The sequence below is a fragment of the Eumetopias jubatus genome, unplaced genomic scaffold (genome assembly GCF_037043125.1).
Source record: "Eumetopias jubatus isolate StellerSeaLion01/CBP00866 unplaced genomic scaffold, mEumJub1_p1.0 scaffold_3, whole genome shotgun sequence".
Lineage (NCBI taxonomy): Eukaryota > Metazoa > Chordata > Mammalia > Carnivora > Otariidae > Eumetopias > Eumetopias jubatus.
In genome coordinates this window covers 115,566,334-115,578,459 of record NW_028274809.1, presented here as the reverse complement: position 1 = coordinate 115,578,459, position 12,126 = coordinate 115,566,334, and positions in this window count along the sequence as shown.

Here is a 12,126-nt window from a genome sequence, read left to right as displayed (position 1 = left end):
TTAATGTCCAACACTGCCAGGGAATTTTCAGGGCTGAGCCCCTCGTACTGATGTTTGTCCTCGGTCAGCCCATTTGGTGCTTGAGATAATGCCCAGTAGATAGGAGAACGGTTTCCTGGAAGTGAAAGAGCAAATTCCTCTGAGCATTCCTCATGGTGTCAGGAATTGCTTCTCTTGAGGAAGGAATTGAAATCATTTGACCATCTCTCTTTACCCATAGTCTCAATTTCCTGACATTCAGAGTTTTTCAGTGACACATTCTGCTGGGCGTGTGAACTGACCAAACAGGGTGTGGCCTCACAGAACGTGCTGTGGTGAGCAGACAGTCTGACCTCTTGTGTCCAGCTGAGACGGGGCCAGTGTTTGCGTGCATGTGTGCGTGCGCATGTGTGTGTGCGTGCGTGTTAGCAAAGGATAAGATTTGACTTTGATCAGTTCAGCTAACTTTGTGATGAACATAAAAGCAAACCAAAAAAAAAAAAAAAAAACAGTGAGGTGGCGACGTAAGATTATGGGATATTGACAAGTTCAAAGTCATCTTCTTTATATTCCCAGTCTAACCCGTAAATCCTATGTTTCTTCTCTTTGTCTAACAGCACTAAAGGAAAACTAGGGTTATCCCTGAATCAGAACCCCGAGTTTCAGAGATCCACCATAACACATTGCTCTACTTTTGCCAAACAAAATACTTGTCAGGCCTTAAAAAGGCTTAGAATTAATCCCACAGCTGCCAGTTAGGATATTCGACTTGTGGCGTTCCTTCCTAAAGTTAGGGAAATTCCATTCAAAGTCCCCAAATTCTTCGTTTTTTTTTTTCCCCAGCATGTACAGCATGTGGAGTTTAATATAGTTTTATGAAAAAACAAATCCGTATCTACAGGATGTTGGTCACAACTGTGCCTTACTTAAAAATCATCATAAATGCTTTATTTAGATTTTCTGTTCATGATTTCTAAGAAAGCACAGCTATGGGCTATAACTGGTAGCATATGGTGCTATTACCTTCTGTAGAAATGCATTTCCCTCCCTCAATTTGATGTTAATACTTTTATTCATTAGGCTGAAAACTCGCCGAAAGATTGTTGGCTTTATCCTTCCATCTAGGATGTTCTTTTCACTCTTTGGAGATTTGGTAAGCTCCAGCTCTTCACAATTTTTCCTTGGATAAAAATTTTATTTATTCAACAACTATCTACCATATGCCAGGGCCTTCACATACATTGTGTTATTTGATCCTATGACACCGTGAGAAGGATACAAATCCCTGCTTTATAAATGAGGAAACCAAGGCTCTGAAAAGTTTTGATGAAATTGGTCAAGATCTCACAACTAACCAGATATGTTGGCTCCAAAGACTGGCTCTTTCCAGTGCACTCAGCTGCCTCCCAGACCAGAGGTTATAGGCTTGCAATCCAGGATCAGGAAAAGTTTTGTGGAGGAAGTGGCAGGATGGGGAGCTCTTTTAAATCAGAGTGATGGAAGCTTTCAGAGCAACAAGTGGGAGAAAGTACTAGGGATCAAAACCATGTGGAAAATAAATAGATATGCAACGTACACACAGTCTTTCTGGGCACCTGAAATCACACCATTAGAAAGTAGTTACTTTCAAAAAAAAAAAAAGAAAGTAGTTACTTTCAATCGTTCTATCACATTAATGGATCACCTCCTAGGTGCCAGCCTCGTTCTAGGGTGCTGAGGATGAGCTAAGACCAAAATAATCCCTGTCATAGTGCAGTTGACAGTAGCAGGGTAAGGTCTCTCCTTCCTTCCCCCCTTCACTTAGTAATTCATTCATACCTTTCTTTTCCAGGAGCTTCAGAAGTGCATCGAGAGACAAGACTCAGAGAGAAGACTGGGAGTGGGTTCTGGGTGGAGGAGTATCCCTGGGGTGGCAGAGCTGCCCATGGGCATCAGTTACCCCAGGGAGTCTGTCTGTGTCCAGCCTGGGTACCATCTCGGATGGGAGGGAAGTTCTACCAGGCAGGCAGAGGTGCAGGGAGGCTGTTGGGAATTACCCATTTACTCTGAATGGCGTCCTGGTCCACCTGTCTAGGCCTTTGTTCAGAGTCTTGTTGCCTTGGTCCTAGTGAGAACCGGCCTTCCTCACACACCTGCACCTGCCTGGTGTGCTCATCTCATCCAGAGATGAAACCGCCTCCATTTTTGTCTCCCCTACGAGAGGAGAGCTCTTCACAGGTGAGGCAGGCTTAGTCCTCTCTCCTTTAGCTTCACACAGGCTGGGGTGCAGGAAGGCTGAATCAGGCTGAAGGGAGGGAGGGAGAGGTGGGCCCGGGGAATGAAGGAGCTCAGAGCAGATGGTGAAAAGGAGCTTTCTTCAGGAAAGAAAGAAGGTGGGATGCACGTGGTGTTGGTTAGACCCAGAGGTGGACAGGCAACTCTGGGATTTAACGGATGTGAGGCTCCTCCTTTCTCCCTACAAGCCCAACTGGACTCTGCGCATCAGCCTTCTAAGTCGAATGGGAGCTGTGAACCAGTAAGTCAGCCTGAACTTGGTTTCCTGATGTGTTCTGTTTCACCAGCATTGTGTATTCACAAAAATTGACTTTGTGAACTTTTAGATGAGGTATGTGTCCCCCCACAGGCCCCGGTGTTCTTTATTTCTTACAGAGGTCCAAACACAGGGTCATTTTACTGACCCTGGTTGGTCTGTGGAGGTGTTTGCATATCCTGAGTTCCATGGCAATATCTGGGGGAGGTACCCGAAAAGCAGGAGTCGCTGACACCCCCCTCTTTGTCATTCCCTATGTAACCCAATGCCAAATTTTGTCGGTCTTGCCTCCTCACCAGCTCCTGTACGCATCCAATTTTTCCATGCCCCCTGCTGTGGCTCTGGGGTGACAGTTGGCAACCTTTTCCTGTAATAAGCCAGATAGCAAATATTTAGGCTTTACAGGCCATTATGGTATCTGTCACAACTACTCAACTCTAGGGTAGGGCAAAAGCAGCTATAGATAATATGTAAATGAATGAGTGTGGTTGTGGTCCCATAAAGCTTTATTCATGGACACCAAACTATAGATTCAAAAATAGTCATAAATCATGAAATATTATTATTTTTCTGACTTCCCCCCCCTATTTAAAAATATAAACACCATTCTTAGCTCAGGGCCCACATAAAACCAGGTAGTGGCCTAGATTTGGTCCATGGGCCATAGTTTGCTGACTCTTCGTTATGGGTTGAGTTGTGTCCCTCCAAAATTCATATGTTGGAGTCCTAACCCCCAGTACCTTCAGGATGGGACCTTATTCAGAGATAGAGTCTTTGTACTGGTAATCAAGTTGAAGTGAGGTGGTCAGGTTGGGCCCTAGTCCAGTATGATTATATGTCCTTATAAAAAGGGGAAATTTGAACACAGACACATACAGAGGAAGACCATGTGAAGACACAGGAAGAAAATGACCACCAACAAGCCAAGGAACACCTGAAGCTACCAGGAGCTCGTAAAGAGGCCTGGAACAGATTCTCCCTCACAGCCCTCACTAGGAACCTGCTCTATTGACATCTTGATCTCGGATTTCTACCCTCCCCGACCATGAGACAATACATTCCTGTTTAAGACCCCCCAGTCTGTGGTATTTGTTAGGCAGCCTCAGCAAACCCCTCTCGCCCTGCTCTGAACAAGCGCCCTCATCTCTCACCTCTGTGAGGCCTGTGACTGCTTAAGCTCTTTCCTGACCAGCCCCACCATCTGCTCTCCACACAGTGCCCAGAACGATCTTTTTACAATCACGTCAGTCCTCAGCGTAGACCTTCTCAGTGACTTCCCACTGTTCTGAGGTAGATAAAGACCCGCATCCTCACCCTTCCCAGAAGTCTGGCCCTGCCTGCCCTCTAAACCTTTCCTTTCAACTCCCCCCCACCTTGTGCCCTCCTGCCTCGGACACTTCCCATGGCTGTGGTGTGACCATTGCCTTCAAGGGCCCCTTCTTTGTATATGTGTATAAGGGCAAATATAATTGATAACTGACATTACATTCATATTTTTCTTTTGATTTTAAAAGATGTTAAAATTAAAACGTTTTTGTGGGCCCGATAAAGAGGTTGCCCTGGCTGTTCCCTCTGTCTCATGGTGAGGCTGAAGGGGGACATGAGAGGGACTCAAGTCACCAACATCTCCTTCAGCCCCTGCAAGTAAACTTTTGTGGTCCCTAAATCACTATCAGCATCACCAAAAAGGGGTTTGTTTGGTGAAAAAAATAAGGGTCCTTCCAGCAAGAGTAGACTGGCTACCATCTTCACAGGACACTTGTTAGCACAGCACTTCCCCCGCCCCCGCCGCCATATAGAAATTCTCCAGTCCCCAGGCCAGGGATGCTGCTCCCTCCCCATCCCTACCTTTTGCCTGGTTACCTTCCACTCACCCCTTAGCTCTCCGATGTCCTTCCTTCAGGAAGAACAGCCCTGACTGCCTCCTGTGCCCAACAGTTTAGAGGAATTAGATTATATGATACTTACTACTGTTTCTAATCACGCATTTGTTTTTGATTTAGGGCCACCTCCTCCTTCTCGGAGCGGTAATTTCTATGATGACAGGGTTCTGTCTGAGTTTGCTCACCACCATTATGATCTCAATGCCCAGCACTGTGCCTGGAATTCGATATACATGTGATAAATGAATGAATGACAAAGTACTTCTAATTCTTGAAATTCCACCTAAAGAGATTCAGTCCTTTGAATCTTAAAGGCTTTACATCTCCTGGGTTCCCTTTAAAATGCAAATACTCAGTGGTTATTAGTTATGGAGAAAATGCAGCATCGGAATGGGCTCAGACATGGTGAGCACATGTGGGACCGGCACTGTCCTGGGGACGTAGTGATACCGCATTGGTTACCTTCCATGAGGACTTCAAAGAACCTCCTCTCTTACTTTTGACCTCCTTTTAGGAATCACTAATAAAAAGGACTGTGTGGCTCAGTTGGTTAAGCGGTTAAGCGTCCACCTTTGGCTCAGGTCATGATCCCAGGGTCCTGGGATCGAGCCCCACATCGGGCTCCCTTCTCAGCGGGGAGCCTGCTTCTCCCTCTCCCACTCCTCCTGCTTGTGCTCTCTCTCTCACTGTCTTTCTGTCACAGAAATAAAAGGAATCTTAAAAAAAAAAAAGGACTTGGGCTCAGGCAGTATTTCTAGTGCATTTAGTAATTAAAACTTAATTTGGAGAGGAAAACTGAGAAATCGGCCAAGAACAATTCTACAGTAATGGGGTGGGTAACCACAATCCAACAGCCCTGTCTGTCACTGGAGCACTAGTGTTCCTTGATTATTTTCCTGCTGGGAGCTCAGCCCTTCTCTCTCCTCCTGCTTTGTCTCCTGAGTGCACGTTCTCTGAGCCTCTGCTCCAATTGTACTTGGCTTCTTCCTCTGTTTTCAAGCCACTTCTTCCCTGTCCTAGTCAGATTTTATCTAAAATTTCTCTAGATTTCAGTAGCTAACTATGTTCAGTATTTGAGTTGTTGCATGTTTGCTACAGAGATCTTCAACGCATATTCATTTTGAAAAATATATAGTATACTATCTGCTAAATAAAGGCATACTGGGGGTGGGGGTATCATGCTTAAAAACCAGCAAGAGCCTGGTCAAAACAAAATCCATCATTCTTTTTTTTTTTTTTTTAAAGATTTTATATATTTATTTGACAGAGGGAGACATAGCAGGAGAGGGAACACAAGCAGGGAGAGTGGGAGAAGGAGAAGCAGGCTTCCCACTGAGCAGAAAGCCCGATGCGGGGCTCGATCCCAGGACTCTAGGATCATGACCTGAGCTGAAGGCAGCCGCTTAACGACTGAGCCACCCAGGCGCCCCCAAAATCCATCATTCTGATCTCTCAATGTAAAATTAATCTGTTAGTTTAGCTCTGAGTTGTGATTTTTTAGTGTAGCTTCCACTGTTCAGAAAATATTTTCCTTTCCTCTTGACTTCTTAGATGTCTAGTTCTGGGATCTGTGAAATTCATGCATCCATTGTCAAGGGAGCAATCATCTCTAATATCTGAATCTTGCTTTATGCTTTTACGGTGATTATTTGAACACTATAGCTCCATATCTTGGGATTTTTAGTAGTCTATAAATGTTCTGTCTGCCTTGCTATTATCATCATGGTATTCGTTTGGTATAGATGGGCATGAATGTGTCCCTTGATCTGGGGGAATTTTTTTTTTGAAACTCATTTTTCTAAGTCTAAATATAATTTATATTCACTATTGTACTCTTCCTGCCCTCATAATTCCATCCTGGAAAAGAAACATTAAAATGCAGACTTAGTCCTTCATAAGTTAACCAAATCCTGTTTGGTGTGAATGTAAACTGATTATTATCAGCAATATTAAAAAAATAATACCTTGGTTATCTGCAGCCATTTACAGGTAAACATGTCTCTTTATCCATTCTCACTTATTATCAACTCCTTAAAGTTCCAAGGTCTGCTTCTGAGGAAAAGCATGAAATATAACTAATTGAAATTAATTATGTGATGGGAATAATATTTTCTGTTAACGGTAAATATTCCAATGGTTTGGGGCACTGATGATAGTAAAGGAATGGCTTCTAATTTCAAAGTTCAGATAATTATATCTAACATGAGGGAAAAAAGAAGGGAAAGGGTATACTTATGGTTATTTTATGTCTGCCATCTTTCTAGGGACTTCCATTTGTTCTTTTATTATGTAAAAACAAAACAAAAGAAATAAAAAACAATCGTTGAGCAGCTTCTATGTACTAGGCAAGGGGCTAAGATACTGTGGTGGCTACTATATGCACCTAAATCCTGAGTGCTCACTCACCTCAAGGAGCTAGAAGTCTAACAGGAGAATTAGGACAAGTTTGCAAATAACCAGGATGCCCGACCATTTCCCATCAGGAGAGAAGTCCCACACAGTGCTGCAGGGAGTTCAAAAGAAAGGAAAGTGATTACTTCTGACAGACAGTCAAGGACAGCTTCTTGGAGACAGTGAATTAGAAAGTGTCTAGTGAAGGAGAAACCCCTTAAAGGAGGGTTTATCAGTTTCCTCCTGCTGCCACAACAAATTCCACAGACTTAGTGTCTTAAAGCAACAAAAATGTCTTCTCGTACAGTTCTGGAGGCCAGAAGTCCAACATGGATCTCAATGGTTAACATCAAGATGTCATCAGGGTTGAATTCTTTCCTGGAGATTATAGGAGGGGGAGTCTATTTCCTGTCCATTTGGGTTGTTAGCAGAATTCAGTTCTTTGTGGTTGTAGGACTGAGGTTCCTGTTTTCTTGCTGGCTATAAATCGAGGACTTTACAAAGCTTCTAGAGGCCACTGCATTCCTTGGATCATGGCCCTTCCTCTGTATCCAAACCCGGTTGCAGGTCAAATCCCTCCCATGTTGTAGCATCCAACCTTCCCTTCTGTTCTCTTCCACTTTAAGGACCCTTTTAATTACACCAGGCCCCACCTGAATAATACAAAATAATCTCCCCATCTCAATGTCTGTAACTTTAATCACATCTGCAATGTCCCTTCTGCCATGTGGAGTAACATTCACAGGCCCCAGGCATTAAGGGATGGATATCTTGGTGAGGAAGTGGCATTCTGCTACCTACCACATGGGAGTAGGATTTCAACCAGGAGAAAAAGTGGGGAGTAGACAGCCGAGCCTGGCAAAGCATGAGCAGGACATGGAGATAGATTCCAAGCAGGAAACAGCCATTTTGTTAGCATGGAGGTCTAGGGTACACACACCTGCATACATGCACACACGGAGTCAAAGAGTGCAAAAGAAGCCTGGAAATACATTTTTTCACTTCATCATTGGAGGGCTTGTCAACTATCAAAGAGTCTAAGCTTTGTTCGGTAGGCAGTGGGGAGCTCCTGGAAGTTTTTGAGTAGACTGCACATTAGGACAACTGATGTGGCTTCAGGCTGTGAAGAATGGATGGGAAAAAGATGAAACTGAAAGGAGGGGAGCCAATTTAGGCCACCATATTGGTCTAAAAATGAAAGGGAACGGTGATGCCAGGGTCTCCTATCCCATTCTTCACCTGTGCTGCAGACCTACAAGGTGGTAAAGTAACAAATTTGTGCTTCTGCAAGTTATTAATTGCGTGGTAATTTATTACAACAGCAGAATTCTCCCATTTAAAACAAGTTCTCCCCTTGAGCCCTCATTGTCCTCCAGCTACTTTCATTTCCTCGTTTCTTTGCCCCCTTACTCATCACAAATGTTTCCCGCCTAACGTCTCCTCTCTTCAGCCTCCCAAGAGAGAGAGCTCTCCGCTAAGGTTCCAATGACTGCCAGGTCTTTAAATCCAAGGGACATTTTTCAGTTCTCATTTTACCTGACTTTTCAGGAGCATGCATCTTTGTTGATCTCTCCTGCCCTGAAACACTCTTCCCTTTGTTTCTGTGAAACCACACTGACTGGAAACCACATTGACTTCCAGCTCTCTGGCAGCTTGTCTGTTTCCTGTGCAGGCTCACCCTGCTCTACTCACCATGGAATGTTGCATTTCCTCAACATTCAAGTCCCCTCCCCCTCTCCCTCTACACTGTCCCTGTGGGCAAATTCCTCTACACCTTCAGCTTTGGTGGCCACCTGCAGTATATGCAGGCAACTCACAAGGTTGGATCTCCTGATCAGATTTCTTCTGAGCTACAAATGGGTGTCTACAATTGTCTTCATAACACCTCCATTCACTCCACTCCACCCCAAAAGATAGCTCCAAAACCAAAGGCAGGATCTCAGTGCAATGGAAGGCACTATCGCCCACCAGTTTGAGAAGTTAGAAACCTCATTGCCACTTCCTTCTCCCTTGGGCCATACAGCTGATCCCATTGTTATTTCTCCATTTCGTCTACTCTCTTCCTCTTCCAAAGCTATCATCTTAGCCTGAGCTGTATCACTTCATTTCTCTACTAGCCTTTGCCTCCTTCCTCTCAGCTCCCACTCATCCTTCACTCAGCCCCCAGGGTGATCTTTTGGAAACACATCAGATCATGTCATGCCATCATGTCCCTTTCATGACTTCCTATTGTTCTGAGTATAAAGACTAAGATCCTTAAAGTGACACACAAGGCCCTATGTAGCCTGACCCCTGCCCACCTCTCTATCCTCACCTTTTATCTCCCACCCCCTACTTATGCATGCCAATAACAATAGTCTCTTTTAGCATTTAAAGTGGTATTTTATGTTCCTTCCCCCACAGGGCCTTTGCACAGGTAGTTCTCTCTGTTAGAATGCTTTTCCTGTCCATCTTGTTAATTTCTTTGCATCTTTTACATCTCAGCTAAAGTGCTTCCTGATTTTTTAGGCCAGGTCACATCCCCTCTTTTATAAAATCTCAATAGTTGTGTCTACTTTATAGTACTAGCCACAATCCCAATTTTCCATGTTTGTAGCATTACCTCATTATTATTTACCTCTCCCACTAGACTTGTAAGCTCCACGAGAATGCCTGTGTTCAGTATTTTGTCCCTGGTACCTAGCACATCTGGGCGCCCAATGTGTTGAACAAAATCGGTACTGCTGAAGAGGGTGACAAGACTAGCATATTGTAAATGCATGATAAATATTTGAGTGAATATGTGTTCCATTTTAGACCACTTTGACTTTGAAAGGCTGTCAAACTACACATGTGAAAATGTCTAGTATTGGTTGGAAGTGTGGAAATGAGTATGTGCGACTTTCAAATGCAAATTATAACTTTCTTACCCATGAACACACTCAAAATTCCTGTGTATGTAAAATACCAGGGAGAAAAGGTAGGCAAACTCAAGATCTTGTTTTTCTTTGAGGTCACCTTTCAGTGTAGACAAAAACCTTGTTCCGTTCTTTTGTTGTGTGAATGCTGGCCACCATGATGCTTTCCACCAGAGTGTTATCCGCTCATCTCCTCTCTCTGCCTGAGCTCAGTTTAACTTTCTCTCACCCTCTGTGATATCTCCCCAATATTCTTTCAGCTCCTCTTTCCTCCCCGAGTATTAATTTGACAGTAGGTAAGCACAGAGAGATACCATCTGGTCTTCCCAACTTCTCTGTTTACTTCACCGCCTTATTTCTCTAACATTCTCCCTACTCTCTCCATTCTGTCCATTCTCCGCATGCCTGAAATACCAGGCTTTCCCATGACTTTGCTCCTGCCCTTCTCCCCTTCCAAGTATCTTTACCTCAAACTTTAGTTCTTTCCCTCACCTCTTTCTGAGGGGTATTAGCTCTGGGATATTTTTCAAGTTTCAACCCCAAACCAAGAAACTCTTTTTGTTCCGGAGTTGCCAGCTATCAGATACAATCTGCATGACTGCTTCCTGACTTTTACAGATTTCCCTTTGCTCTTTGAAATTTGGCAGCCTGTCTGTCACTGGCCCCCTTCCACTTCTGCATATGAAATCACCTTATCATCATCTCATCAGAGTTTTTATTATCAAAACCCATTTATCAAGCATCTGACTAAAACACACTCCATTTTTTTTTAGATCTGATCAACAAAACAAAATACATAGTCTTTTTTAAAAGCACTGTTCGATAAAACATTTAGTAGTTAATTTTAAAGTTAAAAATAGACCATGAAAATGTTTCTTTTACAATTACCCAATTAAATATTTATTGTCAATTTAGATGAGCTCAGATGTTTCCCTTTGAAAATGTAAATTTCGCTATTGAAATTAATTTTGTGGAGAGGAGAGTTTGAGCCTTAGACTTTTAGTTTTTCCTAAAGCAAGTATTACCAATGTTTACTGCATTAAAAATTTGAAGGACACTTGGGTGGCTCAGTAGGTTAAGCATTTGCCTTTGGCTCAGATCATGATCCCAGGGTCCTGGGTTCGAGCCCTGCATCAGGCTCCTTGCTCAGTGGGGAGCCTGCTTCTCTGCCTGCCGCTCCCCCTGCTCGTCTGTGCTCCCTTCTCTCTCTCTCTCTCTCTCGCTCTCCGACAAGTAAATAAATAAAATCTTTTTAAAAAAAAGAAAAATAAATTAAAAATTTGAATGGAAGGTTTTAGAACATATAGGAGCATATAGACCTTTTCAGTGGGATCTTTATTTCAGTTACAGACATAACAACATGCTGCTCAAGTCTGCAAATAAAACAGAAATTGCAGCCAACTATAAACGTAATGAGAAATAAGTAAATAGCTGGTGTTGCTGTCATAGCTCACTCAGCATAAAAGGTAAGCTAAAGGAGGATGTGGTAAGAAAAGAAAATTTGTTTTAGCAATTCGTCTCTTAATAATGTAAAGTGTCAACATAAGAATTCTCTAAATGCAGAATGTGATTTTTATCTTGACAGTGTTTCTTTGAGGTCTTCTGGGAACAAATCTTCTTAAACTCTTGAGCAATTCTGATTTATGCAATCACATACTTTATTACTCATCTGAGAAGCAGAGTGGCTATGTGGAGAATGAAGCTGCGCTCCATGGTGTTGGAGGGCTGGAAAGGCAGGTCTGCAGAGACTGGCCAGGTAGCCACCGTGGAAGGCTTGCTGGGACCCTGGACCTTCTCCTAAACATGCCCCAGAGAGTTTTACCCAGTTCTCCACAAGGTCCTGTTTTCCAAAATGGAAATAAATAACAAAATAAACCAAAATCAGAGAAAATTTTTCTTTCATGAATTTAATATTAGAAAACATGTTTAAGAATGAAAACTTAATACTGGGAATTTTCTCCTCTGGTATCAAAACATTTTCATTATTGTGAAACATAAGTTTGTACAGTTAAAAATGGTTAAGATGGTAAATTGTAAGTTAGGTGTATTTTACCAAAACTGAAAAGAATTGGAGAGAAACCTAGAGGTGGAATCTATTAAATAGGTTCCTATTAAATAAAGGCTTTTTAAAAATTACAAAATATAAAACATTTCTGGTCATTCATCTGCTATCTAGTAATCTATTACTCTCTTAAAAACAATAATAATCTACTTGTCTCTAAGTCTGACTTTCTACAATATATATCCTTTGGGAAATTGTCCAGAAACTGAAGAAGCAAAAGGCCTTTTAACAGTTGAAATAGCCATCACAAAGCCCTAGTTCTTCCTTGCAGAGGAAAGACCTTTAGGAATGAGAAGTTCTATTAGCTCTTACTTTACATACAATTTTGATAAGCTAAGTAATCTTTCTTACACAACAGTAGATTGAAAGCAGAAAATTAGTAAG